General features: G+C 35.1%; 1 protein-coding gene across 1 annotated transcript in view; it reads right to left on the bottom strand.

Annotated features, from left to right (window-relative positions):
• Positions 1 to 14,776, bottom strand: part of Rich (Guanine nucleotide exchange factor subunit Rich) — a 456,640-nt gene that overhangs the window by 418,650 nt on the left and 23,214 nt on the right. The window lies entirely within an intron of this gene.

The following is a 14,776-nucleotide window of genomic DNA, read 5'->3' as shown; positions in this document are numbered from 1 at the left end:
AATAAAGGGGAAGAAAGTGTAAGAAAAGGGAACTTAAGTATTTCCATGAACTATATACATAAAAACACTACACTGCCAAACATCAAACTACAGTAATATTAATGTATAAACATCCTAAACCTAATTCACCACTTAAGCAGTAATCAGACTACTCAGATAGTGGTGGAATGAAAGCCTTCATTTCCCACTCCACTCAAAATCCCCAACATTCTGATGCAAATTCAAGTTCTCCAACAAATGAGGTCTAATTCAAAAATTCAGCATACATCCAATAACTCTGCTAAAAAAAACTCCAGCTTTTCACTCTCAGCTTATTAGAGTCCAATTATGTGAAAGTGGGAGAGAAAACAACTTTCATAAGAGCTAAATGCACCAAGCTTGGCTTCTGATCAAACAGCAGTCATGCCTACTGGTCCCTCACCAAGACTGGGCACAACTTCTACCCCTCCATGTTTCCACCTTGTGTCTCTAATGATACAACGGTAACATGTCCTGAGGATAAGGCAAACCTCTTGATAACAGCCTTTTCCTCCAACTCTTGTTTAGGAGACTAAGGCAAATTTCCAACTATTCATTCCATGGACTATCCAAAGAATGCCTCCTCTAATCTTTCATAGCTATGATACTAATAAATCACCTGGTTCAGATGGTATCCCTCCTGTTGTACTAAAACCTTGTGCTCCAGAATCAGCAGCTATCCTTTGCAAGCTGTTATATACAAATATAATCATCTGGCATCAATCCATAAGCATGGAAGAAAACTTTTATCCATTCTGTTCCTAAAAAAAGGGAAATAAAAGTACTATAAAATTATTATCCCCTTGCCTTAACCTCAATACTCTTGAAAATAATGGAAAAGGTCATTAACAGCCAACTACCAAAAAGCTTGATATTCTTTTCATCCTAAACAATATATTTTTTTCTACTTAACTTCTATACTTTACAAATCAGAAATTGTTCTGACCTTAAAATACTGTTCTCACATTTGGGGCAGTACTCCCAAAATTTCCTCAGAAAGCTTGATTGGTTATTCGGAAGAGAGCTATTCAGATGACTCTCTCTCTCATTGACTTCCTCTTAATCATTTTTCTATAGATGCTTTCTGTAGGTATTTCCATAGGTGCTGATCCACTGAAATGGCCAATATCATTCTGTTACTTTCCTCTAATCACGTAGGGACATAGATGGCTGTTGTTCATCATCCCTACATAGTTCAACTCCAAACTTGTTAAACCAATTTTGCATTCTTTTCCTTCATTGTTTTTCTCTCTTTTAAACAGTCTTTCCCCATACCATTTTACTCAATAAATACAATCCCAGGTATTCAAGAAAGAAAGAAATTAACATATTTTTTTCTTTCTTTCTTCTCTTGGGGGGGGGTAGTAAAAAAAATCAATACCGCTGCTACACAGGTTATAGAGGAAGTCATTTGTTAGAACTTTTTAAATTAAGCTCAATCTCCTTAATTATGCATTTTACTTACATTAAGTCTATTTAAAATGCATTCATTTTAAATAGACTTAACCTAACTTTTTTTCATATTAAAATCCGAAAAAAAAAAATAAATAAATAATATATCACGCTTTTCAAGGTTGTAGGCCTAGAATGGCCCTGTTTTTGATGACATTCTGGTTTTCTTTGTCCTAATGGTTTGTAATTTAAAACTTCTTTTGGTAATCTTTCTGTTTTCATTCTTTCGACGTGTTCCATCCATTCATGTTTATATATTTTTTTATTTTTTCTATTACTGATTCCTGGTTTAATACTTTCATAATTTCTTCATTTCATTTGTGATCAAATAGAGTATATGTTGCAATTTTTCTCAAACTTCATTTCAGCTGTTATTAATCTTTGTTTGTCTTTTTGTTTTATTGTCCAGATTTCACTTCCATGCAATAGGACTGGGGGCTGTCTTTATACTTTTAATCTAGTTTATTTTTTAAGTAAGTTGGTTTAAATAAAGAGTTGATTACACCTGCTATTTTGAAATATTTAACAATTTTTATGTTTATATAAGATATATATATTCATTTATAGAAAGCTTTGCAACATTATGTTTTCATGGCATCACATCTAGTTTACCAAATAGGCACATCAACCTAGACCATTTTCTTGAAATTGGAATACCAGTTAGCTGTACTAATCTGTTCAGCAATTGCAGTCATTATTACCAGAACTCAACAATTCCACTCATCCATGGTGAGTAACTGCAGAATGGAAAAATAGAATAGTTTTTATTTCAAAAAAAAAAAAAAAAAATCAGCTAATGCCTATGTTGTTCCCATATAGGGAGTAGGCAGGGCCGTTTTAACAAAAGAAAAAATTTTTAAAAAAATAAGAAGAATAAAATTAAATAAATGATAACTTCACCAACCATGGTACTGCACTAAAAATGACTCTGTGGAAATTCCTTTTCCTTTCTTTTTAATATTTTTTAAATATTTGATACTGGGACATGTCACTAAAAATGGGGTATTGGGCGAATATATTTTCTGCATGACGAGTAATGTTTTGCAAAATTTACAAGCTCTACAACACTGACTACTCTCTGTGTTACAAGAATAATCCAATGCTGTGGAGAAAGCATTCAATGCCATACTAATACTGTGGTGATTTTTAAAGATTCAAGCAAATAAAGTTGTCAAGAACAACTATTTATATAATAAAATGACCAAACAAAATAATACTTTTTATTTTTAATTAGGGAAGCTTATATAATAGTTATAAACATATAAAGACCATGTATCAAAAGATGATAGATTCAATAATCCAATAAGTTACAAAATATACACTAAATGTCAATTCTCACTATGGCAAATACTGTTATAGCAAACTACAAGAAGCTATTTAAAAGTCCTGGACAATATCCCAAACATTAGCAAACCCTTCACTATAATAAATGATTCCTTTCATTTGAATTTTATGGTATGAACTTTAAAGATTTGAACTTTATGAATTTTTAACTTTACAAACCTTTAATTTGGAGAAAATAGTTTATCAGCTACTAACAATCAGCAGTTCAACATGATAGAAGCAAAGAACAATTCTCTGTACAGTCATACCCCGAAGTTATGCGGTAGGTAGGACCAACAAAAAGCGCGCAATTCGAATTCGCATAACTTGGGGTATAATTTTGCATGTAATTTATATATACAAACATACAATTGGGACCAAAGGTTTACAAAAACATCTATATTGTTTAAGAAATATAATCATAATTGTAGTTTTTCGTACATAAAAAAAAGAAAGTTATTTTGATGGCGATGGTTTCATAAAATCTAATAGATTCATCTGACGGCATAATGTCTTTTTCTTGTCATGCAAAATTTCTTCATAGCAAGCTAATGATTTTTTTATTCCTTGCTTTGTGGCTACAATTGATTCCTCGTTAGAATGTATGTCCTCCAAAATTGTAAACCTTTCTTTTATGATTGTTCTTACTGTGGATTCCTGTAGATTGAACTTCTTTGCTAGCTCACAAATTTTCATTCCGCCTTCAAAATCCTTAATGATGTTGAGTTTTGCTTCCAAAGTCAATGTTTTTCTTTTCTTGCTAGCTGTAGAAGAATCGGACTTGCTTCTTTTGGACGACTTTATTATATTTTATGTGATAAAATTTTTATCAAGAACATAACATTAAACAATCGCAGGGTTTGTAGACTATAAAAATCGTGTATGAATGGAGACCGCGCAAAACACATCAGTGCTTGTTCACAGCATGTGCGACACTGGTGAATGCAGCCGGCACCGGAAAGATACGACTAGCGGTGAGGTGTGAAGTGGGACAGGAATACATACATATAAGAAACCGCGTAATTCCGGATTCGCGGAAGTCAGGGTATGACTATATTAATCCACATAAGGCTACAACTTCTAATTTTAAAACCAAGTTGTTAAGTAACTAGCTTATATGGAGGAGAAACATTTTTTACTATATATATATATATTATTATTATTATTATTATTTCATGACACCTCCAAGGAGTCTAAAGACTCATCAAGGGAGGGCACCTACTCTACATGTCAGTCCCCACCACTCAATCCACCAACTACAGTGAACCGAAACTACCATCATCATCTACACCAGTGATGGCAAACCTTTTTACCCAAGTGTATCAAACGTCTTTTTTCTTTAAATTTTGACGTTGATGTGCCACTTGCATACATGCATTATAAATTTAACTACATAATCATAGATGGTGACTTATACATATCATATTAGACTATTTATTTAATAGGACATTGATATAAAATCTATGAATTCATATTATTATTAGTAGTAGTAGTAGTAGTATGGGCAACTCCAAGGACTCATCGAGGGATGCCCTAACATCATGTCAAGAACAACTATTCAACATTCACACAGTATCTATCATACTTTGCCTGGAACTCATTTACAGTCATGGCAGCTCATTCCACTCATTCACCACTCTCCAAGTAAAAAACCTAGCTCTAACACCCTTGCCCAGCTTCCATGGACGGGCCCCTAGTCCTCCCACCACCAGTCCTATTCTCAAAAATATCTTCTGAATTAATCTTATAGAAACCCTTCAGTAATTTGAATGTCTCAGTCACATCACCCCTTTTCCACCTATAAAACCAATTTCTGCAACCCACAAATCTTCAACCTGTTCTCATAAGATTCATTCCATACACATGCTATCATCTTGGTCACTCGTCTCTGGATCCTCTCCACCTCCTCCCTATCAAGAAGAAACCCTGGTGCCAAAATTTGGGTAGGTACAGTAGTCTAGATGGGGTCTTATCAAGGCTCAATACAGAAGAACAATAACCTCTTTGTCTCTGCATGTCAAAGTATTTTTCAGCAACCAAGTGATTTGATGAGCTGATTTAGCCACTTTTGCAATGTGCCCCCTAAACTTCAACTCTCTATCCACCAACACTCCCACATCCATAGCCTCATCAATCTCCTGGAGTACAGTTCCACCAATGTGATATACTGCTGCTAATCTTTTCACCCCAAAATGCATAACCTTACATTTTGCCACATTAAATTGACATCCATTCTCCTTAACCCAGCCCTCCAAACTATCCAAATCATCCTACAAAATTTCGACATCCTGTGAATTCACTATTGCTCTACCCAACTTTGCATCATCAGCAAACAAATGAACAGTTCTTCTCAGATCCTTTCCTATAACATTAATGAACAAATTAAACAGTAGTGGTCCAAGAACAGAACCCTGCAGCACACCACTAGTCACAGGCCATCTTTTGGACTCTACTCCTGAATAAACCACTCTCTGATATCTCTCCATCAACCACCCTCCTATCCATCTCACCAACCCTATATCGATCCCCATATGCTGCAGTTTACTGATTAGAATTCCATGTGGTATCCTGTCAAAGGCCTTAGTAAGGTCCAGTAGGATCACTGTAAACCAATTGCCCTTATCCAGTTCAGCCGTCACTGTGTTATAAAACGTGAGCAAGTTACTGAGGCATGATCTACCCTTCACAAAACCATGCTGTCCCCCATACAGTATCCCATTTTCATCTATCCATTCCTGTATTCTCCTCTTGACTATTTTCTCCAAGACCTTGACAACGATACCTGATTGGTCGGTAATTTACAACAGCAGTCTTGGAACCTCATTTATGCAGTGGAACTATTTTCCCCTCTTTCCACCTCCTCGGGACTATCCCAGATCCGAGATTCAAATTAAACAAAATGGTCAAGGGCACTGACAACTCTTTAGTCGCTTCACGTACGACACGAGCTGGTATACCATCCAAATCCCACAGATGTATTGGCATTGAGGTTTTGTAATAGACTATTCACCGCCACTTCATTCACCACCATTCCCGTATAAGCTGTTGGTTCCTTCATTCCTGCAATGTCACCACTTGGATGATATATTCTTGCAAAGTGCTCGCTCAGTAATTCCAGTATATCAACTGATTTGGTTACCTCCCTACCATTGGTATTCTTTAAAATCATCATTCTGTATACATTTTTTCGTTTACTTGCAACATATCGAAAAAACTGTTCGGGATTCTTTTGGCCTGCATGGCTAAATTGCTTTCATAATCCGCTTTTGCTTTTCTTACCACACTTGCTACACTTGTTATACAATTCATGTGTCTGCAGGTCACCTTTCTCCTTAAATTCCCTCCACAGTTGTTTCTTTTTTTTGCAGCTCAAGCTTAATGGTGTTATTCATCTATTTAACCTCTACTTGATTTACTATTCAGACTTTAGGTATACAATCAGCCATTGCCTCCTGCAAACACTCCTTAACCACCTCCCATGCACTATCAATATCCAGCCCTTGCAGTTTTACATGCCATGGTACTGAACCAAGCAAACGCCTAAGCTTTTCATACTTACCAGCCTGGTAATTCCACATGTACCTTGTCTTCATTGAAAATTCCACATATTTAGGTACCTCCCAAGTCAAGACCCTATGATCACTCTCACCAATTGGTGGCAACATGGTCATATTCGTTACAGCCAAATTCTCAGATGCAATTACTAGGTCAAGCAGTCTCTGATCCCTAGTATTTTCCATTACATGCTGTCGCAGATAGTTATCCCTTAATAACTGCAGAAAATCCAATTCCTTCCTCCCATGTGTCCTCTCCTCCTTCCAATCAATATTACCATAGTTGAAATCCCCCATAATAATTACCCTCCTTCCACTCATTGCTTCTATTTGTTTATGCATACTATATCCACCATCTATTCCATCACCTGGTCTATAGCAGCACCCAATTATATATTTTATTCTGCTAGCCTCAATCTCACACCAAATAGCCTCAAATGTGCTCTTTTCTCTATCCTGCAGTTCTACTTATATTCTCCTTGGCTGCAGTTCATCAGCTATCATTGGAAGAACAACCCCCCCCCTCCCCATTTTTATTCTCCCTGTCCCTCCTGAACACACTATATCCCTCACATTCAATCCCACTAGCTACATCATCTTCTGTCAGCCATGTTTCACTAATGCCAATAACCTGTGGCCTGGAAGAGCCAACCAAGGCCAAAAATTCTTCCTTCTTGTTGCTAATACTCCTGGCATTAGTATACATGAAATGCAGAAGTCCATTAGTCCCAACCCTATTTTGATGCCTTATACTTACTATCCCATTCTGATTTGTTGTCCTTCGTACTTGCTCGGGCATATTATACACATTCATACACTCAACTGCCTCCCTAAAGTCTGCATATCTACTTCCCTGCCCTCCTTAATAACTCTAGTTTCCCTGATTCTGCACTTCCACTTCATTCAACAACACTTTTTCAAGTCTCCGCACACCAAATCCATTCAAATGCAAATCATCCATCTTATATCAATCCTTTCACCCATCGAACTCACTCCACACCACTCCTCCTGCATAACCTGCACATAGATTCATTTGCAATTATGGTCCTCCTTCTCATCTCTCATACCGTGGTAACAGACTCGCTATCCTAACTCTCTCACTCTTTTCTTTTGCTACCTCTAGTAATTCCTTCAAGTCCTCTCTCATAGCCATTTTATCCCCATTTAAGTCATTCGTTTCTGCCACTACTATCATTTCTTTCACCCTCTGCTTTTGTGCTCTGATAGACTCACTTACATCCAGTAGTGAGCTATAAGGGGCTCGCGCAAGCCCTTTGTTAAATTTTTCTGAAATTTGCAAGCCCCTTGTTCTTCTTGTTTACTTTTTTATTTAAAAAAAAAAAAATTTTTTTTTGACACATATTAAGCTACAAACTCATACGGTAATCTAACAAAAATTAGTCTATTCGGCAGTGTATAGATTATTTGGAATTATTGTTTAAACTCCTCTATGACGAATGCACCCAAGTTTGAAAATAAAATAAGCGCATGCGCTATCTTTACCCTTCTCCCTTCTGGTAGCCAATCGTAAAACCAGTAGCCAATCAAATGTTTTGTAAAAAATTATAAAAGATTTCATTCTGATTATATTTTGATAGTTAAAAAATGTTTTTCTTATGTAAGATAAATTAACACGGTTGATTGTGTGCAAATATTTCATGTTTAGATCATGAAATATTTGTTTAAAAATGATAGCCTTTAGAGGTCGATTGTCCTCTCATACTTTTTGATTGGAATTTGTAAACAAGCTGTATTAATAAAAGTTTTGTGTGAAATACGGCTTTTTTTTTCCTCGACGATGTGAGCCCTTTGTTAAAATTTCCATAGCTCACCACTGCTTACATCCTTAATTTTTGCACCGGATAAGTAAGATTTTAACACACTCATCTATTACACCTCTTACTAAAGAATCTCCGTACAACACTCGCTTCTTCATTTTTCTTACACTCAAGACCATACTCTTATTTTTCTTATCATACTTTTGCCTTTTATTAGCTGATGAACTTGGTAAACAATTTTACAAATCCACCTGCCGCTTCGCCCTGTGTATCACTCCGAGCAACCATGCGATCTCACTCATTGCAACTAACTCATCATTTTTATTATCCAATAAACCATTCACTCATTCTGTATTTTTACCTTCATTCTCACTTTCAACGCCGCTCTCAAAACTATCTGGTACCCCATCACAAATTCCTATCATATCACTATTTTCTCCATTCTGACTTTCAACAAAGATATCACTCTCGTGACCTGAAACACACTTTAAATCCTCACTTTCCTTACACTTTCTGCACACATTTACTCCACTATCATTATCTACCAAACTCCAACCGCTCTCCGCAAAGCATACATCTCACAGACGTCACACTGAATAAACTCCCCTTTGTTAAAATTTTGGAACAAAGATGGCGATTTGGACACCATTGTTTTCCTTCTTATCGGTGCCATATGCACGCTATCAAAATACTAATTGAAAATAATGCCGAAAACACACAAAAAATCACAAAGACATGCTGAGATACGAAAAATAAACAATACTACGTAAGATTCAAGCAATATTGCCAATTATTATTCAAAATAACACTTTTCTTTTCAGGAGCTCTCTACAAACACTACATACCATGTAGCCCTTTAGCAATCCTCAATCCAAACTCCATATTATACAATTAATTTAATAAAATGAAATTACAAACTTACATTACATTTAATGCCTTTTCTGTTGCTGAGTACTGGTAGAAAGTTGTTTTATAGAAGGGCTATAGTGTGTACATTTTAATGCTACATAGGCAGCGCTCAAATCATTGCTCAATCTATTTCTCCCTTTCAATTTGATATTATTTAAGGCAGAAAATAAGAGTTTCACAAAAGTATGTAGAAGAGAAAATTGTTAGCAGAGCTTTAGCAAAGATTTTAAGAGCATGAAAGTTTTCGGGAAGGCTATTCCACACGCTACGAATTTCACAGTGAATTTTTACGCACGGTATCATGCAGATGTTCCCGCTCAAGTTCTAATTCATTTCTAAGAGCAATAAACTTTCTTTTCCAGATAGGATTACACTGGAAGTTGGCTAGTTGCATTTCTAGATCTTTTAAATCCAACCACTCAAAGCCATCTAATTTAAGATCCATGAATTCTGTTTCATCAGGATACTTTATGAATTGGATTGTTTGTTCCAACATTCGAAATTGCTCAAATTTGGAAGAAACCTGCTCAGTTACTGACTTTAGAACTTCGATTGGTTATGTTGTTCACGATTTTTGGGGCTGGTTTTGTTAAAAAAATTTTCACTCTTGGGAAATACTTAAAATTGTTACTTTCTAAATCACGTTGAAATATTTTGAGTTTACTCTCAAAGCTCTTGATCGTGCCAAATATAACATCAACAGATTTTCTGAAATCTTGCAATTGTATATTAAGTTCATTCAGGTGCAATGAAAAATCTGTGAAAAACATCAGCTTAGTGAGCCAAGGCAGAATTGTTCAACTGAGAAAATTCATGCTCCTTGCCCTTCGTATTTAAATATAATTTCATTTCATTTCATTTAAATATTCAACAAACCATTCAAGAACTTGGCCATGACTCAGCCATCGAATATTATTGTACATTAATAGATCATTGTACACTGATTCAACTTCGCTTAAAAGTGAATTAAATTCTCGTTTGTTTAAAGCCCTGGCAGCAATAAAATTAGTTACCTTTGTCACAATTCTCATCACATCATCCAAATCCTTTAAGCCTGATTTCGCACACAGTGTCTCCTGATTTACAAATACAATGGAAACAAACCATGGGATGACCAACATATTCTGTAAATTGTTTGATAAAACCGATATTACAGCCAACCATATTAGGTGTGCCTTCAGTTGTAATCGAAAATATTTTCGATAAATCTATGTTTCTCATGGAACACTTTAACAACAGTTGCATATGTCTTTACCTGTCATGTTTTGAGGTAAATTTTCTAACTTTATCAATTCCTTGTGCATAGAATCACCGTGAACATACCTTGCAATAATAGCCAATCGAGCTGATGACTTAATATCTGTAGGTTTGTCGAGACAAATGGAAAAACAATGGCATGAGTTCAAGGCTTGTTTTATTTGATTTTCTATACTAGCATTCATTGATATAACTCTGTCTTTAATAGTATACCTACTTAATGGTAACTCTTTCAATATTGCGCTTTACAATAGCTTCTTTATTATGAAAGTCCTCAAATAAAAATGGTGCACACTTTACAAAAGCTTCTTTAATATAATCACTATCACTAAGTAGTTTCCCATGTTCAACAATAGTATGTGAAATACTGTAACTTGCGGCTACTAAATTTGAAGGTCCTGAAACAAATTTAATTAATGTCCCTGATTGCGATTCTGCCAGTTTTAGATGTTGCGATATGTATTCTTTGCGTTCTTCAAAAGTTTTTTCTAGGAGCCATTTGTGCTTAGTTTCAAAATGTCTTCTTACATTCTAAGTTCTACTCACAGATAGCTCACCACACAATTTACAGAGAACTTTATCGCCTTTATCAATAACACCATATTGTTCAGTCCAGGCATCTTGCAAATCTCTTCCACTTCCTTTCTGTGATAATTTTAGTTTTTTATTAGTGCTAGCTGCCATTGTAAAAGGGTTCACAAATTAAAAAAGCACACAATTATATACAGTAATAATTAAGTAGCAATAATTAATAACTAACAATTACTGGAAATGAATTATACACCAGCAACTCAAATTACTTAAGTGACAGACCATGCAAGACTACCACTACTTCTTTCAGCAGGGTTGCCAGATTTATTACTGGTACGTTCGTAGCAACCTTGTTACGTTTTACTCTCTATTGTGCTACTAAATAGCAGCTATTTAGTAGGTTTTGTGGGAAAGTCATCGTCAGTTGTTACTATTTGCATTATTTAACAAAATTTACTGAATTTATTGCAACTATAAAAATATTTTCATTATTTACTCAGATAAATTCAATATTTAATGCTGCAAATTATATTTTCTGTTAAGTGGTTTTAAATATGTTTAGAACTTGTATTACTCGGTCGAGAGACTTGGAATGCATGCATGCATGAACAAATTTCACACAGAAGTCGAATGAAAACTTTAAGTTTATAATATATAAAGCACGTATTTATAAGTTTGTATCATATAATATTGATAATAATTTTTATAAGTTTCTATAATATCATATGACTATGCAGAAATTATAATGATTAAGAAAGAAAATGTAAACTTAAAATGCTCATTGTTTATAAGCTAATTACAAAATAAAATAGAAATAAGCTAACTACAAAATAAAATAGAAATAGGCTAACTATAAAATATAATTCTTTCAATGAACCGAAACCTACCTTCGCCTTAACTGAGAGCAATCTTACACAATTTATCAGTTTTTTCATCAGAATACCAATATCTTTCAATATCCAAGGTGTGTCACCTGAAACCCTCAAGTGTGTCAGTGCTGACATGCATGTCATGGTTCGCCATTACTGATCTACATCATATACTACCACATATTATACTACTCTCTGATAGCTATCCGTCATTCACTTTTTCCATTTCTCCAGCATTATATCCATCAGTCTATCTAGATTATCCTGCAGGATCTCTATATCGCCTTTGTAAGCCTTAGCTCTCCCCAGTTAAACATCATTTGCAAAAATGACAAGATATTTCCTCTCAAATCATTCTCAATATTAATATACAAACTAAACAGCAGCAGCAGCCCAAGTAAAGCCCTATGGTACACCAAAAATCACCTGCCTTCTCTTTGATACAGCTCCACCTATACTACTCTGTCTATCCATCACTCATTGTTATTTATCCATTTCACCAGCATCATATCAATTCCAATTTGCTTCAACTTGCATAGCAGGATTCTATGCAGTATCCTGTCAAATGCTATGCAATGTCCAGCAATATCATAGTTTAACCATTTCCATTATCTAGCTCAAATGTAAAAAAATTGTAGACAATGAGTAAATTACTAAGACAAGAATTCCTCTTTGCAATGTCTCCCACCCAAAACAGAGAAAATGAATTCTTAATTCTGCTCTTAATAAAATTTTGAATACTTTAATCACACTCCTAAGATACTAACTGGGATATAATTTTTACCTTGTCTTGGAGCCTCTTTTATGTAATTGCACCTTCTTGCCATTCCTTTGAGATCTGCCAGTGATAAGACATAAATTAAACAGTCTAGTTAGGAGGCAAGCAGTGCAATTTCTCATGCACATTCCTGTAAAATACATGCTGATATCTCATGGCTGTATTCACAGCGAATTTCTTAATATCCTAAACACTTCCTGTCTATCTGCATCCATTCTCATATTGATCTCTGTTGCATCAATTACTGCATTAGCTCAATCTGAATAATACACACTCACAAAGTGATCATTCAGTAATTCAACTATTTCTTCTGCAACTGTCACTTGCTTACCATCAGAATTCATTTAAGTTATTCTTCTATAATCATTTTTTCCTTTTATTTACCAAGTAGCAAAATAACTTATTAAATTGCTAATGCTATATGCTTGTTCAGAACACTTTTGTGTTCTGAATAAGTAGTGCTGATATCATTATTTGAAATAACATAGTTTTTGTTTTCTCTCCATATGAATTTATAAACATCTTTATATTGCAACATGGAATTAGTAATGACTGGTCCATGAACTGAAAATAAATCCAGCAGGTACTCACGATTACCAGCTTTGCCCATTTCTCTAAATTTTCCTAGTATTCATTTCTTACTCTGCTGTTTGGCTCTTAAGAACTAGCTATTCTTTTGATGTATGCCAATGTTATCTAATAACTCAAAAAAAAAAAAAAAAACATTTCCATTTCGGAACATTCAAGAGTACTAGAGGCACAAATAGGTTTCATTGTTCAATTCTCCATTTTGACATCTGCCAATATCACTATTCAAAACTGCCTGCCAATCAAGTTTACCTTTGTATTTAGTGTTGAATGCTATAGCTATTCCTTGCTGATCACTACTGCCCAAGTATAATATCTTATGGTTAATATATAGCAGAATCTCAGCTGTTTTAGTTTTCTTTGTCTCAGTAATACCTATCATATTGACATGGTACTTCTCTAATTGTTATTCTTCCATTCCTCCCTCATTTCCCCTTCACTGATATGTTGATTGTGCCTACCTTCAATTCTGCTGATATTGTTTTTGGGTGGATTCATTTATAACAACTTTTCAGACACTGAATCAACAATATATATATATATATAAATGCTATATGGTATGTCATATACTACACACACATATATTTTTTTTTTATACTGATCCCATACAGGACAGGTTGAGAGACCTATATGCACATCAGCACGTGTTGGGTGCAAAATGACCAAGAAGTTTATTGATTTTTTTTTTTTTTTTTGTTTATTTTAAGAGCTGCATGTTGTAATTGTTTGGGAATACTTCATGGGGAATGCTATTCCAGAGGACAGAGGAAGAGGAGAAGCAGGTTCAGTGTGTTTGCAGTTGCACTGTAAAGGACTGTTGAGCAGCTGCTGTTCTTGTATTGACAGGTACAACAAAAAGTGGAGGAATGATGGTTGCCAATTCACTGGAGCAGTGACCATTGAAGTACCTGTAGAATAAACACAATGCTGAAATACTGTGTCGGTGAGATAGAGAATGGAGTGAATTTGTAAGAGAGTGATCATCAATGAGCCTATTTGCTTGCCTCTAGGTTTCTGGTGGAGCATCGCTGTATTCTAAGTATGGGCAGATTTGGGATTTGTATATAATTAAGAGTAAGCTGGGTGTAAAACAGCCTCTTCTACAAGAGGGTGCCTAATTTCTTGGATACTGAGGAGGCTATTGATGTAACGTGTTTAGACTGGAGATAAACGTTAGTCCAAGCAGAGAGAGAGATCTGATTTGTCTGGTGATTTGTGCATTACTAAGGGTAAGTAAGCTGGGCACCTCTTTGAAGGTTAGTACACAGATCAATGTTTAAGGCACTAGTTGTAGATAATCTTGCTTGTCAGATGAGTAGGATGAGCAGAAAGTACTATCGTCTGCAAATCTGTTAATAGAATTAATGATGATTGTGAGTTGGTCATTTATGTATAGGAAAAATATAGTAAGTTATAGGACAAAGCCTTGAGACACTAAGAATTGGTAGTGAAGCTCAAAGAGAGAGAGAGCCATCAACTATGCCTAGCAAGGAACAACCACAGAGAAAGCTGGCTTAATTTGGATAAATTTTGCTATAGTCAGTTTTGCTAACCTAACTGCAATATCTTCAAGGTATAGGATGAATTTAAATACTGAACACAAAGATAACATGGCAGCAGCAAACACAGTACATGAAATCCTCCAGAGATGCAAAGTAAGTGGGCTGCCATACAAATCTCACAAACACTGTTTATTTGTTATGTTTACCTTTTTTGCAA

The sequence above is a fragment of the Typopeltis vanoorti genome, chromosome 14 (genome assembly GCF_054136105.1).
Source record: "Typopeltis vanoorti isolate ZY-2024b chromosome 14, IOZ_Tvanoo_1.0, whole genome shotgun sequence".
Classification (NCBI taxonomy): Eukaryota; Metazoa; Arthropoda; class Arachnida; order Uropygi; family Thelyphonidae; genus Typopeltis; species Typopeltis vanoorti.
This window is presented reverse-complemented; position numbering and strand designations above follow the sequence as displayed.